At 44.8% G+C, this 10896-nt stretch overlaps 1 pseudogene; it reads left to right on the forward strand.

Moving 5' to 3' along the window:
- The first annotated feature begins 7555 nt into the window (after positions 1-7555).
- On the forward strand, positions 7556-9149 carry LOC119347668 (annotated as a pseudogene).
- Positions 9150-10896: the final 1747 nt, after the last annotated feature.

Below are 10896 nucleotides of genomic sequence, written 5' to 3' on the forward strand. Positions count from 1 at the left end.
GATTATACGCACTTTTACCTTTCCATCATTGCTAGCCTCTTTGGTACCGTGCATTGCCCTTTCTCACCTTGAGAGTTGGTGCAAACTTCGCCGGTGCATTCAAACCCCGTGATACGATACGCTCTATCACACATAAACCTCCTTATATCTTCCTCAAAACAGCCACCATACCTACCTATTATGATATTTTCATAGCCATTCCGAGATATATTGCCATGCAACTTTCCACCGTTCCGTTTATCATGACACGCATCATCATTGTCATATTGCCTTGCATAATTATGTAGTCGACATCGTATTTGTGGCAAAGCCACCATGCATAATTTTTCATACATGTCACTCTTGATTCATTGCCCATCCCGTCACACCGCCGGAGGCATTCATATAGAGTCATATCTTGTTTTAGTTTTGAGTTGTAATTAATGAGTTGTAAATAAATAGAAGTGTGATGATCATCATTATTAGAGCATTGCCCGTTATAAAAAAAAGGCCAAAAAAAGGCCAAAGAAAAAAAAGAAAAATAAAATAAAAAGGGGGACAATGTTACTATCCTTTTCCACACTTGTGCTTCAAAGTAGCACCATGTTCTTCATATAGAGAGTGTCATATATTGCCACTTTCATATACTAGTGGGAATTTTTCATTATAGAACTTGGCTTGTATATTCCAATGATGGGCTTCCTCAAAGTTCCCTAGGTCTTCGTGAGCAAGCAAGTTGGATGCACACTCATTTAGTTCCTTTTGTTGAGCTTTCATACATTTATAGCTCTAGTGCATCCGTTGCATGGCAATCCCTACTCCTCATGTTGACATCAATTGATGGGCATCTCCATAGCCCATTGATTAGCCTCGTCAATGTGAGACTTTCTCCTTTTTTGGTCTTCTCCACACAACCTCCATCATCATATTCTATTTCACCCATAGTACTATATCCATGGCTCACGCTCATGTATTGCGTGAGAGTTGAAAAAAGCGGAAGTGCGTTAAAAAGTATGAACCAATTGCTTGGCTGAAACCGGGGTTGTTCTTGATGGGAGTATTTTGTGTGATGAAAATGAAACATAGCCTAACTATATGATTTTGTAGGGATGAACCTTCTAATGCCATGTTATTTTGAGAAGACATGATTGCTTAGTTAGTATGCTTGAAGTATTACTATTTCTTATGTCAATATGAACTTTTATTTTGAATCATTTGGATCTGAACATTCATGCCACAATAAAGAAAATTACATTGAGAAATATGCTAGGTAGCATTCCACATCAAAAATTTTGTTTTTATCATTTACCTACTCAAGGACGAGCAGGAATTAAGCTTGGGGATGCTTGCTGCGTCTCCAACGTATCTATAATTTTTTATTGTTCCATGCCATTATATTACGCGTTTTGGATGCCATTATAACCGGAGGCCCAGCCCGAATTGCTGTTTTTTTGCCTATTTCAGGGTTTCGAAGAAAAGGAATATTAAACGGAATGAAACCTTCGGAAGCGATCTTTTTGGAACAAACGCAATTCAGAAGACTTGGAGTGGACGTCAAGAAGCAAACGAGGCGGCCACGCGGGTGCCTGGCGCGCCCTAAGGGGGTGGGCGCGCCCCCCACCCTCGTGGGCCCCTCATGGCTCAACGGACATACTTCTTCCTCCCTTATATATTCACATACCCCGAAAACATCTAGGAGCACCACGAAAAACTATTTCCACCGCCGCAACCTTCTGTATCCGCGAGATCCCATGTTGGAGCCTTCGCCGGCGCTCCACCGGAGGGGGAATCGACCACGGAGGGCCTCTACATCATCTCCAAGGCCTCTCCGAGGAGTTGTGAGTAGTTTACCACAGACCATCGGGCCCATAGTTATTAGCTAGATGGCTTCTTCTCTCTCTTTGAATCTCAATACATAGTTCTCCTCGATTTTCTTGAAGATCTATTTGATGTAACTCTTTTTGCGGTTTGTTTGTCGAGATCCATGAATTGTGGGTTTATGATCAAGTTTATCTATGAAAAATATTTGAATCTCCTCTGAATTCTTTTATGTATGATTGGTTATCTTTGCAAGTTTCTTTGAATTATCAGTTTGGTTTGGCCTACTAGATTGATTTTTCTTGCAATGGGAGAAGTGCTTAGCTTTGGGTTCAATCTTGTGATGTCCTTTCTCAGTGACAGCAGGGGCAGCAAGGCACGTATTGTATTGTTGCCATCGAGGATAAAAAGATGGGGTTTATATCATATTGCTTAAGTTTATCCCTCTACATCATCTCATCTTTCTTAATGTGTTACTCTGTTCTTCTTGAACTTAATACTCTAGATGCAGGCAGGAGTCGATCGATGTGTGGAGTAATAGTAGTAGATGCAAAATCGTTTCGATCTACTTGTTGCGGACTTGATGCCTATATACATGATAATGCCTAGATATTCTCATAATTATGCACTTTTCTATCAATTGCTCGACAGTAATTTATTCACCCACCGTAATACTTATGCTATCTTGAGAGAAGCCACTAGTGAAACCTATGACCCCTGGGTCTATCTTTTATCATATAAGTTTCCCACCTACTTTTATTTGCATCTTTTATTTTTCAATCTATATCATAAAAATACCAAAAATATTTATCTTATCTTTTTATCTTTATCAGATCTCACTTTCGCAAGTTACCGAGAAGGGATTGACAACCCCATTATCGCGTTGGTTGCGAGGTTCTTGTTTGTTTGTGTAGGTGCGTGGGACTTTTGAGGAGCCTCCTGCTGGATTGATACCTTGGTTCTCAACAACTGAAGGAAATACTTACGCTACTTTGTTGCATCACTCCTTCCTCTTTAAGGGAAAACCAACGCAGTGCTCAAGAGGTAGCACACAACAGTTCACGAAAGCTCTATCATTTCATTACCGGTATACCAACCCCGCAGGTGGTTATACCAGAATGATTTGATGCAGCGCCACGTGGGCATTCCATGGCATGTGATCTTCTATCAGGCCATGCTTAGCTAAAATAAGTGAACCCTCTCCTAGGTGTCCTATACTATGTATTTCCTTTTTTTAGCAGTGTAGCGTATGTACAATGTTCATGAATAAATTTCACGTTTCTACTTAATTCAAACGTATCAACGGGTGCGGCGTGCCGCCGCGTGGCTTTTGCTAGTAGTAGTAAAAACGTTTTACAAGTATGTACAGGCTGTCTCCCTATTTGTCAAACGGCGAGACGTGTTCCTTCCGAACACAAATGATCACTTTGATGCTCTTTCTCCTATACTAAACTAGACAAAGCTCTGGTTATATTACCCCTTGAGACTTGCACATGAGTGCCCGGTCAGTTCATCGGAAAGTGTTATAAATATTTGTCCTGAACTAGACACTTTCTGCGTGCAGAAAAGAACAGACCGGCCGGTGCCTCCACCATGCTGCACTTTTAGACTGCTCCATTCCGGCGATCGCGGCCAAAGTAGTAACTCAGACAGAAAGCAGTTTTTATTAGAAATCCTAGCTATATGAAGTTGCCGGAGGCTATAGAGAATCCAGGGGTGCTTGAGCTTCTATATATGCTGTCCCTAATTTGCTGGATTAGCAGACACGAGCCGCTAGTTTGCTTCTATGCTCCCTTTGATCCAGAAGCATCCCTGCTGCCTCTGTGTTGTGCTGGCGTGGATTTTACTTGCTAGATTTTGTTATTTTTGTTCCACTGTCTGAATATCCAATTACTCCCTCTGTAAAGAAATATAAAAGCGTTTACCACTTTACTTAGTGATCTAAACGCTGTACGGAGGGAGTACCACAGTAGATGCAATTGACCTAATCCAAAAGCCAGACAAGAGAACAAATTCGACCTTTGACGAGTGTCAGTTAACTGTAATAAAGCATGATCAACATATATACTGTCCAAAAAGAGTAAAAGAGATATGTGACCATCCATCACTCACACACATGCTTTAGATATGTTACATGTATCTAAGGTATCCCTTTTGGAAGGGTGTCATCTGTCTGAGCTGATAGATAGCTTAGCTCTGTCAAGTTGCATCCGAGAATAAAAACACCGGAAAAACCGAGTGCGCAGCGCGATATGATGTTTTCGGCAGAGCATATATTCCACAGCTAGAAAAGCTAATTTTTCCGCGTGTCAGTCTCAGCTGGTGTTGTCACCTAACGCAGGAATCTCGCATAAATTTATTCCGGTTGTTGCACACCGATCGTATATGTATACACCACAATGCCTGTTGTCGGCCTTGCATTGGAACAACTGTCTAATTACGCTGCTAGCTACTGGAAGCAGCCCATACTTCTTTTAGTAGGACTATTATCTTGGCAAGATCTGATGAGAACATGCCGTTCAATTAGAAATCCATCGTGCGCCGTTGGTAGCTAGGCGACAACGGTAGCTGCAGCGTGCTGCTTTGCTTTGCTTTGGCAAAGAAATGACAAAACATAACAGTTCGAGGGATATGTATGAATTCACTAGTTGCACACAGACACCATGCCACCTGTGGGGTGGATAGTTTACTTGTTCTAGCCGTTATAACGCTCATGTTTTGGTTCTTGTCATCTGCTTTGGTAAGCACATCTTGCTAATTGAAAGTTATACTCCCACTAGTTCAGAGCATCTATATCCGGGCGCCTCAAACCTGTCTCATGCGTTCGGTCGGGCCACCCGGTCACTGACGGTCACGGAATTTCGACCCAGACAAGCGCCTCAAACGGTCCTCAAACGCCTAGGCTGACCGGCACCTCTCATATCTAGCCCAAATATGGGGCAAATATGGGGGCACCCGAGCACGTCCGGGCGTGTTTGCCACGTCGGACTGACGCTGGGGTCCGACACGAAAACAGTGTGAAACCCGGCAGTCCGAAACACATCTCCTCCGTCAGACCGATGACGCCGCGTGGCGCCGCTCTGGCGGGCCACATACTGCCTAGCCCGGCTATTTAAGCATGTAGCCAACACTGAAACCCTACCCCTCCACATTTTTCCTCCTCCCGTTCGCTGCCGCCGCCACTTTTCACTCCTCGTTCACCACCATTGGTAGCCATGCCCCCACGCCGCCGGGTGAGGAGCTACCCATTTCAACGCCGGAGCGCCGGCTGCAGCTCCTTGAGCAGATCCGGACAAGGCGCGAAGCTCGGATCGCCGCGGGGCTACCTCAGGATGTAGTGGATCCGGAGGAGGAGTTGGAGTTGGAGGAGGAGGAGATCGGGGGCATCGAGGACGTGGATCTGCAGGCGGAGCAGTAGGCCATCCTCAATTCCATCCGCTCGGAGTCGGATGCGGAGGCCAGATGCCTACGTCGACAGGAGATGGAGGCAGAGCACGCCGCAGAGGAGGAGGAGATGCATGCCTACATGGATGAGGTCGAGGAGGAGGAGGAGCCGGAGCCCTCCTATGCGCCCGCCCACCCGGCGCCTGGCACCGATGTCGTAGACATCTCCGACGACGAAGATTAGCTATAGTACATAGGATTTCTTATGCATGCTTTGTATGGATCTAGTGTTGAAAGATGAGAAATTCGGATGCAAAGTACAAAATTTAAGCGTGACCGGTCACTGTCCACGTACGTGCTCGGTCGCGTTCGCGAGAACGAATTTGTCAAGTCCGGTTGTAGATGCTCAAGAGCATCGCCAATGAGCTAATGACTAACACATGTGGAGCACCACTCGATCGTCCTTGTTGCTAGACTAACAATTCCATTTCAAAGAAAACAAACATACCACTCCAATATTTGACCTTACTCACTACTAAACGTTTCGAATCAACTACAGTAATATATATCGCGGACACCAGACAGTGCATGCATATGTGAGTGTCATATTAGTATGTTCACATGTCATGCATTCTGTGTTTTCTTCTAAAGACAGTTAAATTGTATTTTGTCGTCGTAAAACACTTGCCTTAACCGGTTAAAATACGTCATGTTCTTACGGTTATTGGAGTGGTAAAAAGAAGCCTTTCACAGAGGGATACGACATATCCTTTTGCTATGTTTACTTTAAGAGTTTAAGAAGAATCATGGAAATTGACCCGGACATAAAAATAAAAGAGAAGCCCTTCGCCGAGGCACACATATGTTGCCATGCGCCTTTTGGGTTTTTGGTTGCATAAAGTTTACTGGAAAGGAACCTTACTTTACATTGCCCCTTATGATGACACTCATTTGTGTTATTATTATGGTTTTATGCCGCATAACAAGTTTGTATAGAGTTTCAATTCTCTTCCAATAAAAACTCACACTTCACTAAAATGCAACTTTGAGGCCTCCACTAATGACAACTTACTTGGAATATCTTTCTTGATCCACATATAGGTATAGTGGACACTTGTGGAGGAGAGACTGGGTTCGGGGGTTTTGAATGCACAAGCAGAATTCATGCTTAGTATGAGAATTAAGGCTAGCAAAGGTGAAATAAATCATGCATGTTGGAGGATCCATGACAAATAAAATAAAAATATGCATAACAATGCGATCATTAGGTTGTCTTTCACGTCTCTTCCATGTCAAGTCAAAAATACTTTGTTCAAATTCATTGATAGTTCACAACCATAAAAGATGTCCAGAATAATATATTTACATGTGATATCTCTCTTTCTAGTACTAAGTTCTATCAATAAGAAGACCAATTGCACCCCCTCTTTCCTCAAGTGAGAACGCTGCAACATGGCCCACCCACAGTGCATGGCGTCGAATACCTTGGCTATTATTGGGGTTGTACTAATGTTGCTTAGGAAAAAAATTGCTTGTGGCAAACTACGACCATGTGTTAAGTGCAATACTAAACAATCGATCAACCTACGAAACTAACAAAGATTTCTGAGGGAAAAGAATCAGGTAAACTCGCGTGGGCGGATTTGCAGCTCCTCATATTTTGTACTCATACTACACACAAAAAGTCTCCAAAAACAATTTCTTTTGCAAATGAACATCTTCTTGCACCATACACATCTGAAAGAGAAATGTTCAGAAAAATACATGTACATTTGTGTACTATAATATAATAAATTTTGTTAGTCTATGCTAGTTTGCTGGAATAATTCCAATTGGCATCAACTTCTAAAAAGAAACCAGCTACTGCCTCTTGCTGCATTTGCGAGTTGGGAACTGGTTTTTAGGTCTTCAATTTTAATTAGCGGAACATATGCTATAAAAAATGTGTATCCATGTCTCAAAAAATATGTATATTTAGATTCATCGTCGAATAAAATTTCTAAACATATAATTTTAAGCATGTTACACATGTTTTTGTTGGTTAAATTAAAGACTAAAAATTCTTACCCGACGAGAGGGAGTACTAGCAGTAGAATCACAATAGATGGCAGGCCCGGTTCCGTCAACCATGTGTTATCATTTCATTCTCAGTTAAATACTGAATCAGAACCTAGTATCACAGCCCACGAGATTAGCAACACTAAGTCAACAACAATTTGCACACTTAATTACCCTTTGCCCACTAGATTTGCCTCAAGCGCAGCCATGTTGACTTGGATCCTAGTGCAACCATGTTGACTGCACAACAAAAGCAAGAATGACAACAGCTACAAAAAGCCTAGAGCGGCGGCGGCGGCAGCAGCAGGAAGTTGCAATGCAAGGCAGCGAGGTGAAGCCCGGGAGGAGCCAAACGGGCTCGGTGCAGAAGCACCTCAACGTCGGCCTCGTCGTCGGCGGTCTCCTCATGCTCCTCACCTATCTCGTCGCTCGGCATCTCGCCGTCAGCCTCCCTCCTCATGGTGCGTAAATAATGGAACAGTTTACCTCGCCGTGTCTATGCACCCCGGCCGGAAGCTGAGCTTCTTTGCTTAATTTGCAGTTGTCATTAGGGAAGTAGGACAGATCATGGATCATAACATCAAAGCTCCCCATGAAACAGGTGAAGACTCGTGTTGTTTTGATCGTATTTGCTTGCTTTGCTACACTAATTAAGGTGAGGTTATGCTGGTGAACGAAGCTAGTTTAACCATGGTAAAAAAAAAATCCTTTTCCTTGCCGTGCGATCGATAGAGAATGGCAAGGTGGTGTGCAGCACGGCGGGGCGCTCCTATGACCTATCCGACACCTGCCAAGCGGACGGCGACGTCCGCACCAACGGCACAGCCCTGTCGGTGACCCTCGTCCCGGCGAGCGGGTCCGAGTTGGAGCGTCGGGAGTGGATGATCACGCCATACTCGCGGAAGCTCGACGGCATAAGGAAGGTCACCGTGACGCAGCTACAGGACGGGGCCGCCGCGGTGCCATGCACGGTGACTCACGACGTGCCGGCCGTCCTCTTCGCGATCGACGGGTACGCGGGCAACTACTGGCACGACTACAGCGATATCCTGGTTCCATTGTTCATCGCGTCGCGGCGGTACCACGGCGAGGTCATGTTCCTCATCACCAACATCCGGCTCCATCCGCAGTGGCCGGTCAAGTACAGGGCCTTCCTCCGGGGGCTGTCCAAGTACGACGCGGTGGACATGGACGGCGACGCGCAGGTCCGGTGCTTCCCGCGCGTCACCGTGGGGCTCCGCCTCTACAAGGAGCTGAGCATCGTCCCCGAGCTGGTGCCGGGGGGCCGCCTCTCCATGGCCGACTTCACCCGGTTCCTATGCGAGACCTACGCGCTCCCACGCGCCGCCCCAGTCAGCCTGGCCCGAGACCAGGAGCCGCCGCACAAGAAGCCGCGGCTGCTGCTGATCCACCGGGGCCACTACCGCCGGATCCTGAACGAGCCGGAGATCGCGCGGGCGGCAGTGGCCGCGGGGTTCGAGGCGGTGGTGGCGGAGCTGCGGGGCGACGCGCCCGATGCGGAGCAGGCGCGGGTGGTGAACTCGTTCGACGTGGTGCTGGGCATCCACGGCGCGGGGCTGACGAACGCGCTGTTCCTGCCGCCCGGCGGCGTGCTGATCCAGGTGGTGCCGTACGGGAAGATGGGGCTCATCGCGAGCACCGCGTTCGGCTGGCCCGCCGCGGACATGGGGCTCGGGTACTTCGACTACGACGTGAGCGTGGAGGAGACCTCGCTGCTGGAGGCGCTGGGGCCGGAGCACCCGGCGATCAAGGACCCCGACTCCGTCCACCGCAGCGGCTGGCCCAAGGTCTTCGAGCTCTACCTCGCCAAGCAGGACGTCCGCATCAACGCCACCCGCTTCGCGCCAACGCTGGCGCGAGCGCTCGACCACCTACGGCGCTCTCATTAGTCACACTGGGCATTTGTATATAGCTGCACAACATACCATTGGCAGTATTACAAGCGGTCACTTGCACAAGTGGTTCACATTCTTTAGTGGAGCATATAAATGTTAAAATATACATGTGTGGACTCTTAATAAACGGTGGGTTAGGTGTTTGAGTCAAAGCGTGTAACCCAAACCTATTGAGGTAACCGAATAGATAACATAATCTAGTATTCCCTCTGTATAAAGAAAAGTTTTTGCTAGAACTCATCTAGATGAGATATAATTTGGCCTCATTCACCTTTTATAGCCATCGGATGTGATGCTATAAGATGTGTGTGTGCTGACGTGGATTGTATCTGTTCTTGTTTTCAAAGTGAATGACACCAAATTATATCTCATCTAGATGAGTTCTAGGTACTCCCATAAAGAAATATAAGAGCGTTTAGATCACTGATATTTCTTTATAGAGGGAGTGGTAGATGACGAGAGGATGGTTGGAGATGTTGTGGATCTAATTGGATTATCAACAGCACTATGTTGATTTAGGGTGTGTTTACTAGCACACAGAAAAAGATTTAGGATGTGTTGGTAGCATTCTCAACCTAGTATGGTTGTTCTCTTCAGAAACATGTTGAGTGGAGACATGAATACACGCATTTTTTTCGATAGCAGGGTATGTGCTCAGACATGCTAACCTAAAACTCGGTTTGGCAGTTTGCATCTGTTTAGACATGTCGGTCGGTACAGTTGCAATTGGTATTTTTTTTTAAAGTGAACACCTTTTTTAAAAAAATATGAAGAATTTTTTTTGAAAATTTAAACAAATTCTGAATTTCTGAACATTTTTTAAAATATTTATAGAAAACTTGAAATTCTGATCAGTTTTTGAAAATTAAATCGAATTTCAAAAATCTTATTTTTTTGTTGAAAATTTAAACATATCTTAAATTTTGATCATTTTTTCAAAATTTAGACAAAGTCTGAACATTTTTTGAAATTTTGAAAGAAAATTGAAAATCTGATTATTATTTTTGGAATTCTAAACATTTTTTGAAAATTAAAACAGGTTTGTAAATTCTGAACATTTAAATAAATCACGGATACCCACTGCTACAGGTTAACTCAATACGACTGGACCAATCCGATCATCCCCTTTAATTCAATAAAGAATTTTCTTTGTGTGGCCTTGCTTCGGAACGTCGAGCTTGAGATTTGAGGCTAGGCAGCCCGTGAGCTCTTTGATCTGTTGCCTTTCCATGCCCATTCTTTACGACCTCATGGTGCGTACCCCTTAATCGGTCAGATGTCGTTTTCTAGAGCAATGCTAGAAGTACGGGCGTTGTACGGGGGATTTACAGGCTCGTTGACTGTGATTGGTTGGAATATGATTAAGGGGAACGGCCCCATCCTAAAAATCAGGGGGGGGGAGCAATTAGATTAGGCCACGTTGTCATCCTGTAAAACTTTGTACGATCATCCTGTACGTGTAGTATTATTGCGTTTTCTAATAGGACTCGCCCCACTAGGAATATCCTGATTCGAGAGAGATCCGGGTCCAATCTCCACCTTCAAATAATCAGAACATGGTCCAAACCAAGTTTTGTCCAGTATGTTCATCGGATTTTTGTATTTCAACTGATTTTTTAAATTTCAGCCAGTTTTAATTTCGTGATTACAAGTTCAACCGATGTTTTTTTCCTCGATCCTTTAAAAGGCTTCAACTGGTTTTTTATCATTTCGGGTTATGCTAGAGGGATTAATTTTAATT

The sequence above is a fragment of the Triticum dicoccoides genome, unplaced genomic scaffold (genome assembly GCF_002162155.2).
Source record: "Triticum dicoccoides isolate Atlit2015 ecotype Zavitan unplaced genomic scaffold, WEW_v2.0 scaffold72794, whole genome shotgun sequence".
Lineage (NCBI taxonomy): Eukaryota > Viridiplantae > Streptophyta > Magnoliopsida > Poales > Poaceae > Triticum > Triticum dicoccoides.